The sequence below is a fragment of the Periplaneta americana genome, chromosome 2, assembly GCF_040183065.1.
Source record: "Periplaneta americana isolate PAMFEO1 chromosome 2, P.americana_PAMFEO1_priV1, whole genome shotgun sequence".
Taxonomy (NCBI): Eukaryota; Metazoa; Arthropoda; class Insecta; order Blattodea; family Blattidae; genus Periplaneta; species Periplaneta americana.
The window spans coordinates 27,642,624-27,659,526 of NC_091118.1; the positions used below are offsets into that span (position 1 = coordinate 27,642,624).

The 16,903-nt window shown below is 36.8% G+C and overlaps 1 non-coding gene across 1 annotated transcript; it reads right to left on the reverse strand.

Moving 5' to 3' along the window:
* Positions 1 to 16,182: 16,182 nt before the first annotated feature.
* On the reverse strand, positions 16,183 to 16,255 carry TRNAV-AAC (transfer RNA valine (anticodon AAC)). Its single transcript has one exon. It is a non-coding gene; the product is annotated as a tRNA-Val (tRNA).
* Between the last annotated feature and the right edge of the window lie 648 nt (positions 16,256 to 16,903).

Consider the following 16,903-nt stretch of genomic DNA (forward strand, 5'->3'; position numbering starts at 1 on the left):
CCTAGTGAAGGATACACTGGAAGAAATTGTGAACGGGAGAAGAGTTCGGGATAGAAGAAGATATCAGATGATAGACGACATTGAGATATTATATAGATATTACGAGGAAGGCAGAAAATAGGAAAGATTGGAGAAAGCTGGGTTTGCAGTGAAAGACTGTCCTTGGACAGAACACCACGAATGAATGAATTAAAAATCAAAATCCCATGCCATTATTGACATAAAACGTAGCAATAATACTTGGAGAACTGTTAAAACTATTGTAGTATGACAAAAATATGTTTTTATATCATTTTTGGTCAAAAATGACTTAGTGATAAAGTATGGTAAAATGTGCATACAGTATTTATGACAATAAAAACCGCGTAATGATGTCCAGAAAAGTTAGAATTGTGTTTAATTTAACTTGAGTTTGTAAAAAGAGACCAGGATAAAAAATTATGACATGTCACAAAAATCCGAGCCCTAGTTATAATAAAATTGTCATTAATAGGAATATCTGCTACCAAATTCTCATTTTCCGCATTTCATCCCTTGTGGGTTGTCAGGTCTGATGTTATATGGACTCTGTGATTGTCAGGAATGACGTAAGACGTTTTGTTTTATTTTCCGCCTATATGGCTGGGCGCTTTGACGCACTATACATATTTTTTCCTTCTTTTATGATACGGAGGGACTCCGCCGTGGACAACAATAGCACTAAGGCTTCCCCTAGCACGGCCAGCGTCAATTCGAATGTTATGTCCGGCAATGCAACCTCTCCACCATCGAGGACACCAGGTCAAAGTCGTTCCACAGCGGAAAAGAGACAGGCTGCAACTTGCTGGTTCTTGTATCATCGTGCAAGATCTAACTGTAGTTCCTGAGGAACACGAGGTCACGTGACACGGAACATCTGCCTGGCGAGCACGTGTCCGGTACAAAAAACCCGCGGGTTTTATTCTCAAGGACAAGACACCAAAAGCTCTTCGCGCCAGCTACACAAAAAACTCATCAGAAGCAGGCAACTGTCACACGCAACTTTCGCATGTTGCCTTCGCACTTGTTTATGCGTAATTCCAATCTGCTACGGTGGCACGATTCCCTTGAGAACTCTTCGGCTGTTGACTCACCCATCGGCGCCAGGATATTGTACTGTACTGTACGTAACCAAGACTGTAGTAGAGGGCACACTCTGTGTCCGTATGCGCCGTACACCACCTGCTCTAGCTATATTCAAATTAGTGGTGGGTTGTGATTTCAAGATCTGTGATTTTGTCGCTGTGACAGGTTTGTCGCTGGTTCCGACTGTGACTATAGTTCCAAAATCACAGCTTCGAGAAATCACCATCTTCGACCGAAATGGCGATGGCGAGACGGCGAGTGATGAATAAAGGTACGGTCACACGTCGCTACTTTTGCAGCGGTGCAGTACAAAAAACTGCGCAACTCTCGTATTGCGACGTGTGAACAACTGTGCAACCCGAAAAGTAGCGGCTGCCGAACCTGCTGCTCGCTACTTTTCCATGCTGCGCGCAACTTAAAAGTAGCGACGTGTGAATAGGGTTCTCAGGGTTGCAGCCGCAGCATTTTTGATATCGGTTTTGTTGAAACTTTTGCTGAGATTGCGACCAGTGTTGCCACCCATACTATGTGCCAATGATACTTTTATTGTTTGGATGTATTTTAATGTTAGATGTGATAAAAATAAATTATTTGTAACAGTTATTAAATGCACAACACTGTCTGAGCATATTTGCTGACGATATAATTCACTTTTTTTAATCTTCTGTAGCGTAGTTTCAAACAGGAGGGTTGCCAACATTGATTACATGAATATGCTGTTGGTTATCATTTAAGTATATAGGCGTTTTTAAAAGCTTTATAGTAAAAATAATGCCAATTTCTGAATACTAGTTAGGGCAGAAAAGCAAATAATAGATAAGTAAGCTTTCGCATGAGTTTCTTAATAATGCGAACATAACCACAAAATGTATATTGAGAAGTCAACACGGAGATGGAAACCTGCAGCATGACTGCGGCTGCAAAAGTAGCGCCTTGTGTGTGAACAGACTCGCAACCTCCAGTTGCAACTTTTGCTGCACGCGGGTTGCGCAGCACGAAAAGTAGCGTGCAGCGCGCTACTTTTGGCTTACGTGTGAACACGACACGCAACTTTTGCAGCTGCAGTACAAAAGTTGCGCAGCAAAAGTAGCGACGTGTGACCGTACCGTAAGTCTCACAAAACTATTTGGCACTTGTGAGGAAAGAGAAAGTTGTTTACGAAGATTATTTCATAAGTCATGAAAACTATATCAGCCAATAAAGCTGCAGGAATAGAAATAATTCACTATATGCGATTGAAGGTCACTGAATGTGCTTCGCAATGCTAGTATCAAATTGGGTTAGGGTGCAGGACGCAAAGGGTAAGAGAAATTGAAAGATGCGTAAATAGAAGTCATTGTTTTATTATGCAAAAAAGGAAACAAAGTACAGTGACTATAGTTCCAAAATCACAGCTCCGAGAAATCACCATCTTCGACCGATGTGTGACTCATAGCGATGACGAGATGGTGAGTGATGAATAAGTCTCGCAAAACTATTTGGCACTTGTGAGGAAAGAGTAATTTGTATACGAGGGTCATTTCATAAGTCATGGCAATTATATCAGCCAATCAGTGGCGACTCGTGTAGGGTATGAGATTGACGATTGATGACCAAGACAGAAACTAATATTGTTAATAATAATATAATAATAGTGATAATAATATTAATAATAATAATAATAGAGCATTCAAAATCAATACGAGTAGGCCTATGTTAGTATTTGACTCACCATTCTAGAACTGGCAATTTATTTGTAGTGAAGCCCGAACTCCTCCCCTTTTCAGCTGCGAAGATGGCTCCTAAGCCATTGTACTGCCCGATATTTACCGATGTTCCGTGGTATGTTTGCGCAATTAATTTCTTGCTATAGTTAAATTCTTCTAAATGATCAAATACAACTTCACATATTCTTTCGGCTGTCCTGTTATCTGAAAGGCCTGTTAATTCTTGTATTTATTATAGTTCATTTTATTTGTTTTTATGTAATTTTGTTTTTTATTAATTTTATTTTTATATTATATCATTTTAAATTATTTATTATTTCGTTTATTCTATTCTTTTAAAATTACCAATGAACTGCATTTAAGGAGACTATAAGGATACTTGAAAATTCGTATTGTAGTCTCTGACAGGATCTCAATCACTCAGAGAGAAGGGTGTAGTATTAGAATATGCGGTCATATCCTCAAACACGGTTAAACTCAAGCCATACCCCGCTCTCCGCATCCTCCCCTGTCCGCTAACTTTACTACTAGAAAAAACCGTTTGCTGTAAGATATTTGGATGGTTCCTGGAAAATTATTTCTGAGCTGTGCAGTGGCGACAACTCACGACGGAAAGTGGAAGTTTAAAAGAAATTATTACGTCGGGTCGCATTGAAAATCAAAATATGTAATTAAAATGTTTTCTATCCTCAGAGGCACGAAATTAAACTGTAGGATCATCCTCATATCCTTCATGCAGGACTCGCCACTGCAGCCAATAAAGCTGCAGGAATAGAAATTCACTATATGCGATTGAAGGTCACTGGAATGTGCTTCGCAATGCTAGTACCAAATTGGGTCCGGGTACAGGAGGCAATGGGTAAGGGAAATTGAAAGATGCGTAAATAGAAATCATTGTTTTATTATGCACAAAAGGGAACAAAGTACATTACTCACAGCTAACACCCTTCAAAATAATCTCCCAAGGCATCCACACATATTTGCCAACGATGATGCAGGCGTTGAATACCATCGGCTGTGTGCGATTCGTCTATATGTATTTTATACCACCTTTCGTCGAAACGCTGTTAAGATGTCCTCCCTGTCTGCAAACCGCTTCCCACGCAGCGACTTCTTCATTTTCTTCTCGTAGCTCAGAATGACACTGACGAGCTTTTCTGCCACGAAGAACTGCAATTTTCACGTATGACCGCTGTTCAACTTTACTTACATTCTTCTCGGAGCACAGCCTCTAGCATAATAACTTTTGCTGTCAACTAGCCACCAATGTACACAGACGCAATCTGGCGGTGGTATTCCGTACAGTGTAGAACAGGTTTTCAAATGTATATACTGGACTAACCACATTTTCGGTTATTCGGAAGATATAACATAGTTTTTTTTGTTAGGAGGGAGGGAACATCCCACGCACTACGACCTGAGGTCTATTGTACTCCCCCGATATGGAATGAGTTGCGTGCCCACCGATCCTCTACGTGCACCGACCTAACCACTTGACCCCCTTAACGACCGGTCCCTACAGTCAACAGAGTCCATGTATACTCCTGCTTCAGCAACCCCCCCCAAGGTCCTTTAACGGTCCGAGGCGGAAGTCCTCCCCCGAGTAAGTCTGCTTCTGGTTCCGTTGCAGAAGCTATCCACCATCGCATGAATACAATCCACGGAGGCCGGTCGAGAGAGCCAGCAGCTTCGGAGAGCCGCCTATAGAGCGATCTGAAAACCAGAAGAAGTAACGGGATGATGAACGAAAGGATGATGAGGGAGGAAAGGAAGTGGCGAAGATGAGTGGGGTTCCAATCGCCTGATAAATTTACCTGATATTCATCCATAGAAGTGAGGGGAAAACCCCGAAAAAACCTCACACAGGCAACTCGTTCCGACCGGAGATGGAACCCGGGCCCGCTGGATTCGGAGTTACACTCGCTAACCCCTCAGCCACAACAGTGGACATGTAACATAGTTGCCATGACTTATGAAATGACCCTCGTACATTTATTTAATGACGCTGTATCAACTACGAGGTTATATAGCGTCGATGGGATTGGTGATAGCGAGATAATATTTGGCGAGATGAGGCCGAGGATTCGCCATAGATTACCTGACATTTGCCGTACGGTTGGGGAAAACCTCGGAAGGAACCCAAACAAGTAATCAGCCCAAGCGTGAATCGAACCCACGCCCGAGCGCAACTTCGGATCGGCAGGCAGCGCAAGCTATGCGCCGGTGGCAAAAGAGAAAGCTAGCAAGCGTGGTTGTGGTTCTTTGAAGTGTTGGGTCAAAGAAAGGGAATGGGGGTAGAAAATGCAGGAACAATAACACTATGTAAAGAAGAGTATGTTCATTGCTAAAAGAGATCGAACTGTAGGCTTGTTAAGTTCAATATGTGTCAACCTATTATGAAGAGAGATAATCTTAAATTAAAGTGTACTACTAAAAGGGGATGAACAAGAAAGATCGTTCTCAATATGTACAATTTTATGAAGAAATAAACAAGACAATCAAAAATAAGATACCAAAGCAAAATAGAAGACAACCAAGTAATCCAGATTTTTATTTTTATTTTTCACAAAATGAACAAATGTGGGGATTTATGCAATAAAATCCTGACAATATAAGCACAATAGTCTATTATATGCAGGAACGCCTGAAATATGCAAAAAATGTCCAGGATCAATTTTGCATATTCGTCATAAAAGATATTCAAAACGTACTGTATAAAAATGTTTTTTGCAAGATTTTCAACTACTGAGTAAAAATATTTATTTTCATATGGATCCTGGCCATAGACATAATTAAATTCCACCTGAAACAGAATAATTAAAGACGTGTCGTCTAGTAGCGAGGGTCAAACTTGGTCTTCCAGAGAGCTATGTGTTAACCCGCAAGGATTTCGTGAACACTGAGGCACTAGTGTGGTATACACGCCTGAACGCAATAAGTTCGATTTTGACATAATTAGCGAAAGTGATAAGGCCGTTGTTTGAACAGATAATTCATGTTGACATACATGCTTCAGTTCGCACGTGCCGCGGCATAACTGGGTCTAGGACGTCCAACAACAGTACCAACACTGTGTTATGCAGTTCTCATCATTTGTGCATGTCATTTCAGCAGCGAGAATCCCAGAACTCTAGGAGGGCGAGTTAATTCAGGGACAGCCAGGTAGGAAGAAATAAACAAACATAGAGAAATGGAAGGGGAAAAGGAACGAAAATAAATGATGGGGAAGAGAGTGAGACGAAATAAATAAACGAAAGAAGAAAGAATCAGAAGAGAGAATGAAATAAAAGAATAAAGAAATCAAAAGAGAAATAAACAAAAAAGAAGAAAGTAGTAAACAAAATAATTAAGAAGTAAAATAGGAAATAAACATAAGAATAAAGAGAGAAAGGATAAAACTAAGAAAACAAGGAAGTAAGAATAAACAAAGAAAGGAGAAACCAAGAGAGAGAGAGAGAGAGAAAAATGAAGGAAAGAAGAAAGAAATTAAAATAAACAAATGAGGAAAGAAACAGAAGCATAAATAAAAAAGAGAAAGGAAATAAAGACAAAAGAAGAAAGAAACAAACAAAATAAAAAATGAGACAAGGGAATAAAATAAACAAAGCAAGAAAACAAGGAAATAAAGAAAACAAAAGAAAAATGACACAAAAGGAATAAAAGAAAGAAATAAAGTAAGAAAACAAGGAAATAACGAAAACAAAAGAAAAAAGTGAGGCAGAGGAATAAAAGAAAACAAGGAAATAGCGAAAACAAAAGAAAAATGAGACAAAGGAATAAAATAAAGAAACAAAGTAAGAAAACAAGGAAATAACAAAAACAAAAGAAAAATGAGACAAAGGAATAAAAGAAAGAAACAAAGTAAGAAAACAAGAAAATAACGAAAACAAAAGAAAAAATGAGACAAAGGAATAAAAGAAAAAAACAAAGTAAGAAAATAAGGAAATAACGAAAACAAAAGAAAAAATGAGACAAAGGAATAAAATAAAGAAAGAAGCAAGGTAAGAAAACAAGGAAATAACGAAAACAAAAGAAAAAATTAGACAAAGGAATAAAATAAAGAAAGAAGCAAGGTAAGAAAACAAGGAAATAACGAGAACAAACGAAAAAATGAGACAAAGGAATAAAATAAAGAAAGAAGGAAGGTAAGAAAACAAGAAAATAACGAAAACAAAAGATAAATGAGACAAATGACTAAAAGAAAGGAACAAAGTAAGAAAACAAGGAAATAACGAAAACAAAAGAAAAATGAGACAAAGGAATAAAAGAAAGAAACAAAGTAAGAAAACAAGGAAATAACGAAAACAAAAGAAGAAATGAAACAAAGGAATAAAAGAAAAAATAAAGTAAGAAAACAAGGAAATAACGAAAACAAAAGAAAAAAACAAAAGAATAAAAGAATGAAACAAAGTAAGAAAACAAGGAAATAACGAAAACAAAAGAAAAATGAGACAAAGGAATAAAAGAACGAAACAAAGTAAGAAAACAAGGAAATAACGAAAAGAAAAGAAAAATTGAGACAAAGGAATAAAAGAAAGAAACAAAGTAAGAAAACAAGGAAATAACGAAAAGAAAAGAAAAAATGAGACAAAGGAATAAAAGAAAGAAACAAAGTAAGAAAACAAGGAAATAACGAAGATGTAAACAGAGTTAGGGGAAAACAAGACAGAAACAAATGGAGGAGAAAAAAAGCAAAAACGTGGGTAATAACAAAGTAGGAAAGGAACAAACAGAGAACAAAAAGACATTCAATCAATCAGAGAATGTGATGAATTAAGAAAGAGACGTTCAGACAATGAGAGAACATGGATAAAGAAGAAATTGGCATTTAAATAACCAGATAACGTGGGGAAAGAAGAAAGAAACATTCAAGCAATCAGAGGAAGTACGGGAAGGAGATGACATTCAAGCGATTGGGGAATCTAAGGGAATAAGAGATTAACACTCAAGCATTAGGAGAATGTGAAGAAAGAATAAAGACACGTTCAAGCAATAAGAGAGTGTGCATAAAGAAGAAATATATATTCAAACAATCACGTAGTGGTAGAAAAGAACAAAGAGACATTAATACAATCAGAGAATACTGTATATGGAAAAGGATTAAAACATTTAAGCAATCAGATAATACAGGGACATCATTTTATTTTCACTTCAACTTTTATTGTACCTGAGTTTCTGAATGTACTTCACTCCCACCCCTTCTACTAACGAAGTTCCTCCACACAGAACCAAGGCCGCAGTACTGAGTTAGTGATTATAGTACGTTTCAGAAATATGTTCGCGTTTTCCAGTGACGAAAACTTCCAATATTGAATCATATTTTCGCACAGGTACTGTCGTCCGTTTGCCTACGTCGCATCCCGATTTCCCCCACCTGCTTCTGTTCGCTCCACTGTAAAGACTAGTGGCTGGGCTTTCTTAGCTCTTTTCTGAAAACATTAATTTCTGTTAGGAATTAATTGGACGTCTACGTAATATTATACAACTGTTTAAAGTAATTAACTATCACGTGATTCCCCCCATTCTACGATCCTGCAACATAACCACTTGGACGGACAGTAACCACTTGGACGGACAGTAGATAGCATGTCTGAGTAATTTTATCTGTGCGGGTCGGACAGAAGTGAAGACTGAATTTACAGTACGTAAGGTACTCTTTTATAGAGTAGGTACAGAATTATTTCAACATGAGTTACTAAGAATGAAGGACGAAACTGGTAATTGTAATTAGATGCAATAGTCTGTATTCCGATATATGCACAAAAGAACTGAAGCCTGTATCGAAATGAACGGCCACCATTTTCAAAAATATGTTTAAATATTCATATTATGATTATTTTTCATTTTAACTTCATTCTCTATATCGTACGCTAATGTGCTGTAGACAGTATAATATACACTGCATAATGAATACGTTCGCATGGATAACTCAGTTCGTGAATAAAAACACTCATTGTTAATACTGTATTGTATTTTGATTAAACAAAACCTAATGAAAATTATCACACTCAAAATCGCGATATTTCATACTTTGCGTAAATGGATGAACTACTTTTCTTCCCTCCTGTACCTAGTAAAGTGATTTGTTTGTATTTTACGCCAGTATCATCGAACTCCAGTCGTGGAAGGAGGTGGAAAACGGTGTTTCCGGGTCTCAATCATTAATCCAAAGGTATAGTCAGGTTAATATTAAAAATGTTAGTAAAAATAAAATGATGTCCTTGTATAAGGGAAGGAGAGAATAACATTCAAGCAAACAGAGAAGGGGGGGGGAAGAAAGAGACGTTCAAAGAAGAAGAGAATGTGGATGAAGAAGATCACCAGGGCACTATTGCATAATAATTTACAAACTAATAATATTAGTAAATTTACTTGTGATTTGTAATTTGTAGAATATTTCTGTTGCATAATGCTAAGAAGAAAACTTACAAATTATTACTGAAAAAAGACTAATATTAGTTTATTTTACAAGCTATTGTTGCATAATTGAATCTAGTAGACTATTATTATTTATTAATATTTACTAATATTTTTCCTACAAGTTTACATTCACCCATTATTACAGGTTATTAGTAAGGTTAATCTATTGCTAGCCAATAATAGTAACAAATCAAGATTAATTATCTAGTTGTGAATTCTTCATATGACGAAGACTTACCAAGGCTTCCAACTACATGACAGAAAGTGTACAACTGTAACTATATTATGTTCATAGAAGTCTTATTTCTTACCACTGATGCCTTTTCTGTATTTGGCTACCAAACATCTCCAAAGTAATGTATATCCAATCTTTCTTCTGTAGTATTGCTTCAATTGATTTTCCATATTCAAATATTTTTTCCAGCCATTAAATTTGTCATCTTTAGTTAATGTGTCGCTAAATTCCCCAATTAATAATATTGATATTTTACTTTTAATTTTGTTTAGTGAAACAACGAGTCAAAGTCAGGATAAGAGAAGAAATGTCAGAAGGAAGTGAAATAGGAAGAGGAGTAATCAAGGATGCCATTTATCACATATTGTGTTCAACATCTACTTGGAGGATTTAGTGAAGAACTGTTTTCAGAACATGTGAGGAGTGATAGTAGGAGGAAGAAGAATAAAGTGCATAAGATTTGCTGATGATATGGTGTTGTTAGCAGAAGAGAAGACAACACTAAGGGTTATGCTACTGGAGCTAAATGACAACTGTGAGCAGTATGGGATGAAGATAAATTCAAAAAAGACAAAGACCATGGTTGTCGAAAGAAAAATAAAGAAGGTAAACTTGCGAATTCGAAATGAGGCAGTAGAGCAAATAGACAGCTTCAAATACTTGGGGTGTACTACAAGCTGCTGCCAAGAAGTCAAAAGGAGTATAGCCATGGCAAAGAGAGCCTTTAATAGAAAAAGGAGCATCTTTTGCGAACCTCTGGAAAATGAACTAAGGAATAGGCAAGTGAAGTGCTTTGTGTGGAGTGTAGCATTGGGGCTGAAACATGGACATTACGACGAAGTGAAGAAAAATGACTAGAAGCATTTGAAATGTGGATATGGAGAAGAATGGAGCGTGTGAAATGAATGGACAGACAGAATAAGAAATGTTGGAAAGGGTGAAGAAAGAATGATGCTGAAACTGATCAGGAAGAGGAAAATGAATTGATTGGGTAATGGCTGAGAAGAAAATGCCTACTGAAGGATGAAGGAATGGTGAACGGAAGAAGAGTTCGGGACAGAAGAAGACGACATAAAGATATATGGATCATATGCGGAGACTAAGAGGAAGGCAGAAAATAGAAAAGATTGGAAAAAACTGGGTTTGCACTGAAGACTTGGGGCAGGGCAGTACGAATGAATGAACAGTCAAAATCCCTTGCCATTACTGTATTGACAAAACATGTTAATTATATTTGGAGAACTGTTAAAACTACTGTAATATGACCAAAAATATGAATGAATGACTGAATGTACAGAATTTGCGTTTTCATTGCTCTTCTCTCTTCCCCATTGCAAAAAATTTAGATACAAAATACGCGGTACCTACACGAAATTATTACGATTATTGTCTTCGTGATTATTATGCCACTGGTATACAGTATATAGTTATAGTCCAAGAGGCTGTGATATGAGTATGTTTCTCTGACGAGCTTGTTATTTGTAATTTTTTTTACCGAAAATCGCTAATAATATTAGTAAACTAATGAATATTATGCTACAGAAATTATTAGTAGGGTAAACATTGGTAATTTCGTGATAATTTAATGAAAACTAATTTAAAATGCAAATGTGTAAATATATCCTTATTCCGATTTTTTCATCTAAAAGACGATAACTTGCTGTACAAATCTGGAGACATAAAAGATTGGATACATTCTTGAATATGTGCCAAAAACCACTTTTACAACTTAAGCTGAAAGGTTGGTTATTTCGTGATAACCTTGGTAATTTCGTGATATTGCATTGATAATTTCGTGAGAGGTAGTAAAATTGTGGAAAAAGTCGTGAGAGGTAGAAAAATTGTGGAAAAATTCATTAAAGTCAAATGAAATTCTCATTTATTGTTACAAGACTTCAAACATAGTAATTCCGTCTAATATTCATAGCAAGAAAACATAGAAATACATATCAACACACAATAAGAATGAAATCAAAGTAAAAATTGAAATTGAAAAGGGATCTTCTTTGCCCTGAAAGGGTAACTCCAAAAGTAATGCATAACGTTTCTTTAAAAATTATATTTTTATCCTACAGCTTTGCTATTTTCACAGAATGTAGATGCATCCTTAAGGAACAAAATATCACTTTTCCATATAATCCCCGTCCCTTTCAACTGCCTTACGTAACCTAGGAACGAGGGCCTGTAGACCAGCACGGTAAAAGTCTGGACCAACACGTCTGAGCCACTCTTTAGCAGGGTGCACAAGGGAGTCATCTTCTAACCTCGTTCCGCGAAGGGATCCTTCAGTTTACCAAAGAGATGATAATCGCACGGTGCCAGTTCAGGACTGTAAGGCGGTTGTTTCAGTGTTCTCTATCCGAATTTTCTGATCTGGTCTATGGTCTTGTGACTGACATATGGCTGTGCGTTGTCGTGCAATAGCAGAACATCCTGCTTCTCCTGATGTCGTCGAACACGACTCAGTCGAACTTGAAGTTTCTTGAGAGTTGCAACATACCCGTCAGGATTAATGGTGGTTCCGTGTGGCATGATGTCCACAAGCAAGAGTCCTTTTGAATCGAAAAACACAGTAGCCATAACGTTTCCTGCCGAAGGTGTACTTTTGAATTTCTATTTCTTTGGCGAATTTGCATGATGCCACTCCATTGTCTGCCTCTGTCTCCGGTCCAAAATGGTGGAGCCATGTTCCATCTTCTGTTACAGTTCTTGCAAGTAAGTCATCTAGCACTTATCATTGACACTTAGCATGATAACAAATCAAACAGAAGCTACACTGAACCCATTGCGTCTTCGTTTTCTTTTTTGTTATCACATCTTGTCTCCAGATTTCTAAAATTCCTATTGTAATACAATTTTTAAAATAGTATAAAATGTAACACTTAACGCTCAACAAAATTTCGCCTCAAACAGCTAAGATTTCTATCAGTAAAGCTAAGCCTATATATGGCGACTACAGATGTATCTAAAATTCCAAAAACATTTCCTAAAATTTCATGAAGATACAATAAATCTTTGTACCAAATATCATATGCTTACCTGTAGTAATAAGCCTGTAATGTAATTACAAACATCCACAAAATTTGTACGCCTGAGAAGTCGACGCAAACTTGCTCTCTCCAAACATAAAAGCTCACTGAAGCAACTACAATAGTCACACAAAGCTTAGCTGTATGTTTCTGGAAACTGGACAACATATGCAATCCCTTGGCGGAAATTTGGATCTCGTAACACCATTGGTTAGTTCACAAAAGAGCAAAGAAAAAGTATCACGAAATAACCACTGACACGAAATTACCAATGTTTACCCTATTTGTAATTTATAACTTGTGATTTGTAAATTTATTCTAATGATAGTAAAATCATGCAATAGAGCCCAGACCATTACTCGATGACAATGAGGATTCTACCTGAGACAGACGAAATGATGTAATATGCAGTACATTAATTTGTTTTTAATGTTACAGTACGACCCGATAAATCTGAAAGTACATTACAATTTCCATCATAATGTCATGCTAGCTTGCAGTGGCGGGCTTGACCTTTGTGTCAGTGATTACGTGCATCAATATTAGCGTGTAATCTGCGATAAGCATTCGGCATGACTTTGCAAATACGCTCCAGTGGACAGCGCAACGTTGCGACATAACGGAACAAATCTGAAAACAGCTGCAAAAAATTTTTAAAGATATGGTAACGTTAGCAGTGTTGGTAATTCATTTCGGAAAGTTATCTTCTTCTTTAGCAACATTAAACCTTCTCTCTTCGCGCTCGAATTTCCATGAAGTTAATAATAATAATAATAATAATAATAATAATAATAATAATAATAATAATAATAATAATAATAATGATTTATTTAACCTGGCAGAGTTAAGGCCATACGGCCTTCTCCAACACTCAACCAGGAGTAAAAACTGCGTAACAAAAACACTACAAATTTACAAAGTACACTACAATTTTACACACAAAACTGAATAAGATAATAATAATAATAAAATGTAAACAACAAGTAAGAAGAAATCAGACATAATATATAACATAGAGAAGGAAAGAAAAAAGCATAATAAAATGTGAACAGCAGGTCAAAAATAAATGAGGCATACAAAGTATAAAAAAATAAGACAATTATTGATAATAATAATAATAATAACAATAATAATAAAATAATAGGCCTAATATTAATAATAATACTAATAGTAGTAATAAAATAGTGCAGTACAAAGCATACAATGAATACAATATTTTTAAGTACACACAGTAAGGAAAATTATGTTTATATATAGCTCAACTTATCACATTAGAGATATAGTTTACCATTATCGGAAAATATGAAAACAAAAATATAAAATAAGCTAAAAATCACTAGAACATAAAAAAAAATGTGAATACGTGGAAACATGCAATACAACACTTGTCATAATAGTAAGTGAGTTTGCCAACTCGTCATAAGATAATTTTCTAACTTGGATTTCAAAGATTTCAATGTTCGGCAGCCCTTGACTTCAGGCGGCAGAGAGTTCCAGTGACGAGAGGTAGCAACAGTGAAAGATGAGGAATACAGAGATGATGTGTGAAGTGGAATTTCTAGCGTGTTATCGCGTTGTGATCGAGTATCAATATTATGATAGCGAGAGAGAGTATGAAAACGAGCGAAGAAATAATAGGGGGATGAAGTGTGCATAATTGGATTTAGGAGAAAAAGTGAGTGCAGATTTCTCCTCTCATGTAACCTAAGCCATGATAACTTCTCGAAAGAAGGTGAGATATGATCATAGTATCGAACATTACAAATGAAGCGGACGCACGCGTTATGAACACGCTGTAGTTTCTGGGCGGAATCAATCCTGAGATCACTGAACAAAACGTCGCAATAATCGAAGTGAGGTAGAATGAGTGTCTGTACCAGCGTCTGTTTTAATTTAGGTGGATAATGATACAATCTTTTTAGTGAATGGAGAATAGAGAATGCCTTCCGAGATTTTTTACTGTAGAGCTAAACGGGATGATTGCGAACGGACTTACAGCTCGTTGTTTACAAGCAGTGGCGGTTCCTCGGGGGAGGGAAGGGAGGAACGTCCTCCTCACATTTTTTTCTTTTGAAAGTAAATACCAAATAAAATATGTGCCTTGAAATTCGAGGAAGATTCGATAATTTTTAAGTTCACAGCTATAAGAAAAACTCGGTTGATCGAGTTTTAAACGACACGCGCTCATGTGCTGTAGAAAACGGTGAGAAAGATGCGGGATTGTCTGTGTAGAGGAAAGGCACTCCATTCCTCCTCTACTGCAGTTAACACACATAGACAACAGCGCACTAGCGGCCAGAGAAAGAAGCAGAGTTTTATAGCAAGTAAATGAACGGAGAGGGAGGAGATCCTCCTCTGAATCAGTCATGGGCGGGAAATAGAAACCGACTGGTCGTGCAGCAATCTCGCTACCGCTGCCATCTAACGGCTGCATTCAACCGGTCTATAACACATCTAGGAGGAGACACAACAAAAACAGTTTTAACGCAACGCTATGAAAGACACCATGTAAACTTTTTTTTTTTAAATTATAAATCAAAAATATTATTCATTGCACTTTATATAGGCTACTATACATGGTTCGAAACTTTCGTGGATATTTGAAAGTTAAAGTCGGGTTTATGTAAAACAAAGAGGAAGTAGTTTTACGTAGTTGGCCCCTGAAATTCACTTCTATTCATTGTTTACTAGACAGGGCAACAGCCAAGTTGTCAGTTTTGTACAAATATATTTGAACCTGAAAGTAGGTACTCCAAACTACATCATTTTTAACATAAAAAATTAACCGGCCACCGGCAGCTTTGAACAATAATGATAGTATGACTTTACAAGAACTGACATTCTTCAAAAGCATGTGATACTGAACTTGTAAAATGTACATGTGGCAACACAGACCACGTGGGTGGGTGCAGTGTTCTGGCTTTCCTCAGATTATTTCCCATTCCCATTTCCATTTCCGCAAAACGGTTCCGGTTACGGGTTAGTAGTATAGTCTCTTCCAACACGTGTGATGCTGTAGTGTCCTCGAAAAATGCTACGAGTTTGTGAATTTCCTTGTAATTGTTAATTTGTGCAATTATTCAACAATGAATGGAAGTGAAATCATAATATATTTTGGACAATTTAGGAAACTCAGTTTACAAGAACAGATTATTGCTATACAGAAGGGAAGGCCAACCCCAACACTACCTGGTCTTACATGTATGCATGTAGGCTAATTTGTAGCATGTTTCATTCAAGAAGGTGTCATTTAGTGCTGTTAATTTCTTTCCTCCTCTTAAGAAATATGCAGGAGTCGCCACTGAAGATTAATCAATTTTAAATAAAATTTGTTTCTTTCTCAATAATTGGCCTTGATTATATGATTTTTTTTTTACAAATTCCCAAACCCTTAACTTTTCCTTTTTCTGTTGAAATAATGCCTAAACTTCACTGATAATGAACGCTTTCCATAGACGCTAGATAACCTTGTAGATGATGCAGCGTCGATAAATGGCAGACTAAAAAATGCACAGTACAATGACTGTACGTCTTTCTATATGTCGCAATGTGATTCTGCTCTGCACGATCCCTTAGTAACAAATGTGGGAATTAAGTTACATATTGCAAGTCAAAGATTTGTACAAAAAATAAAAATATGTTCTGTCATTGAACAATAAAAGCTAAAGAAAGAGAGGAAAAAAAAAGATGTTTCCGCCCGGGATCGAACCGGGGACCTTCCGCGTGTTAGGCGGATGTGATAACCACTACACCACGGAAACATTGAGAGGCGTCGCCTGTTGAAGTATTGACTTCATCACAACAGCAGCAAAGAAATCGCACGAAACTACCGCACTTCACACCATTGAAGTGATACGATTATAGGATTGCTTTAATCCCATTACGATTATGAAAATTTGTAGCAATCTAGCAACGCTATCTTAAAACAACACTCATAACTATAACATTTCACGTGGGGGGGGGGGAGAGGGGAGAAAAAAAACCGCAGCGAAGTATTCATACGACATACGATTTCACTTCCAAGAAAACTTTAAGAACGCTCGTAACTAAGAGGGCTTAATGTGAAACTAATGCAACTCCAAAAATTGACATTTTGCGGTTCTTACAGAAATCGATAGCAAATTCGTTCTTCTCCTAATTGGTCACAAAAAACCAAAACTCAATTCCGAACATTTTGTACGTAATACAACTCGTAATTACAAAAAGAAAATGGTATAGTATAGTTCATGTGAACTAATTGCGTGTTAAGATTTTATTGTGAATAAAACACCGGATGTAGTTACGTTAATTTCACATTAAGCCCTCGATTTAAACAAAAAATTCTGCGAACGTCATTTCCTTTAAAATAAATAGGAGTGGCGCCTGGTGTCTATTAAGTAAGGGTTGCACATTTACCGGTAACAAGTTTA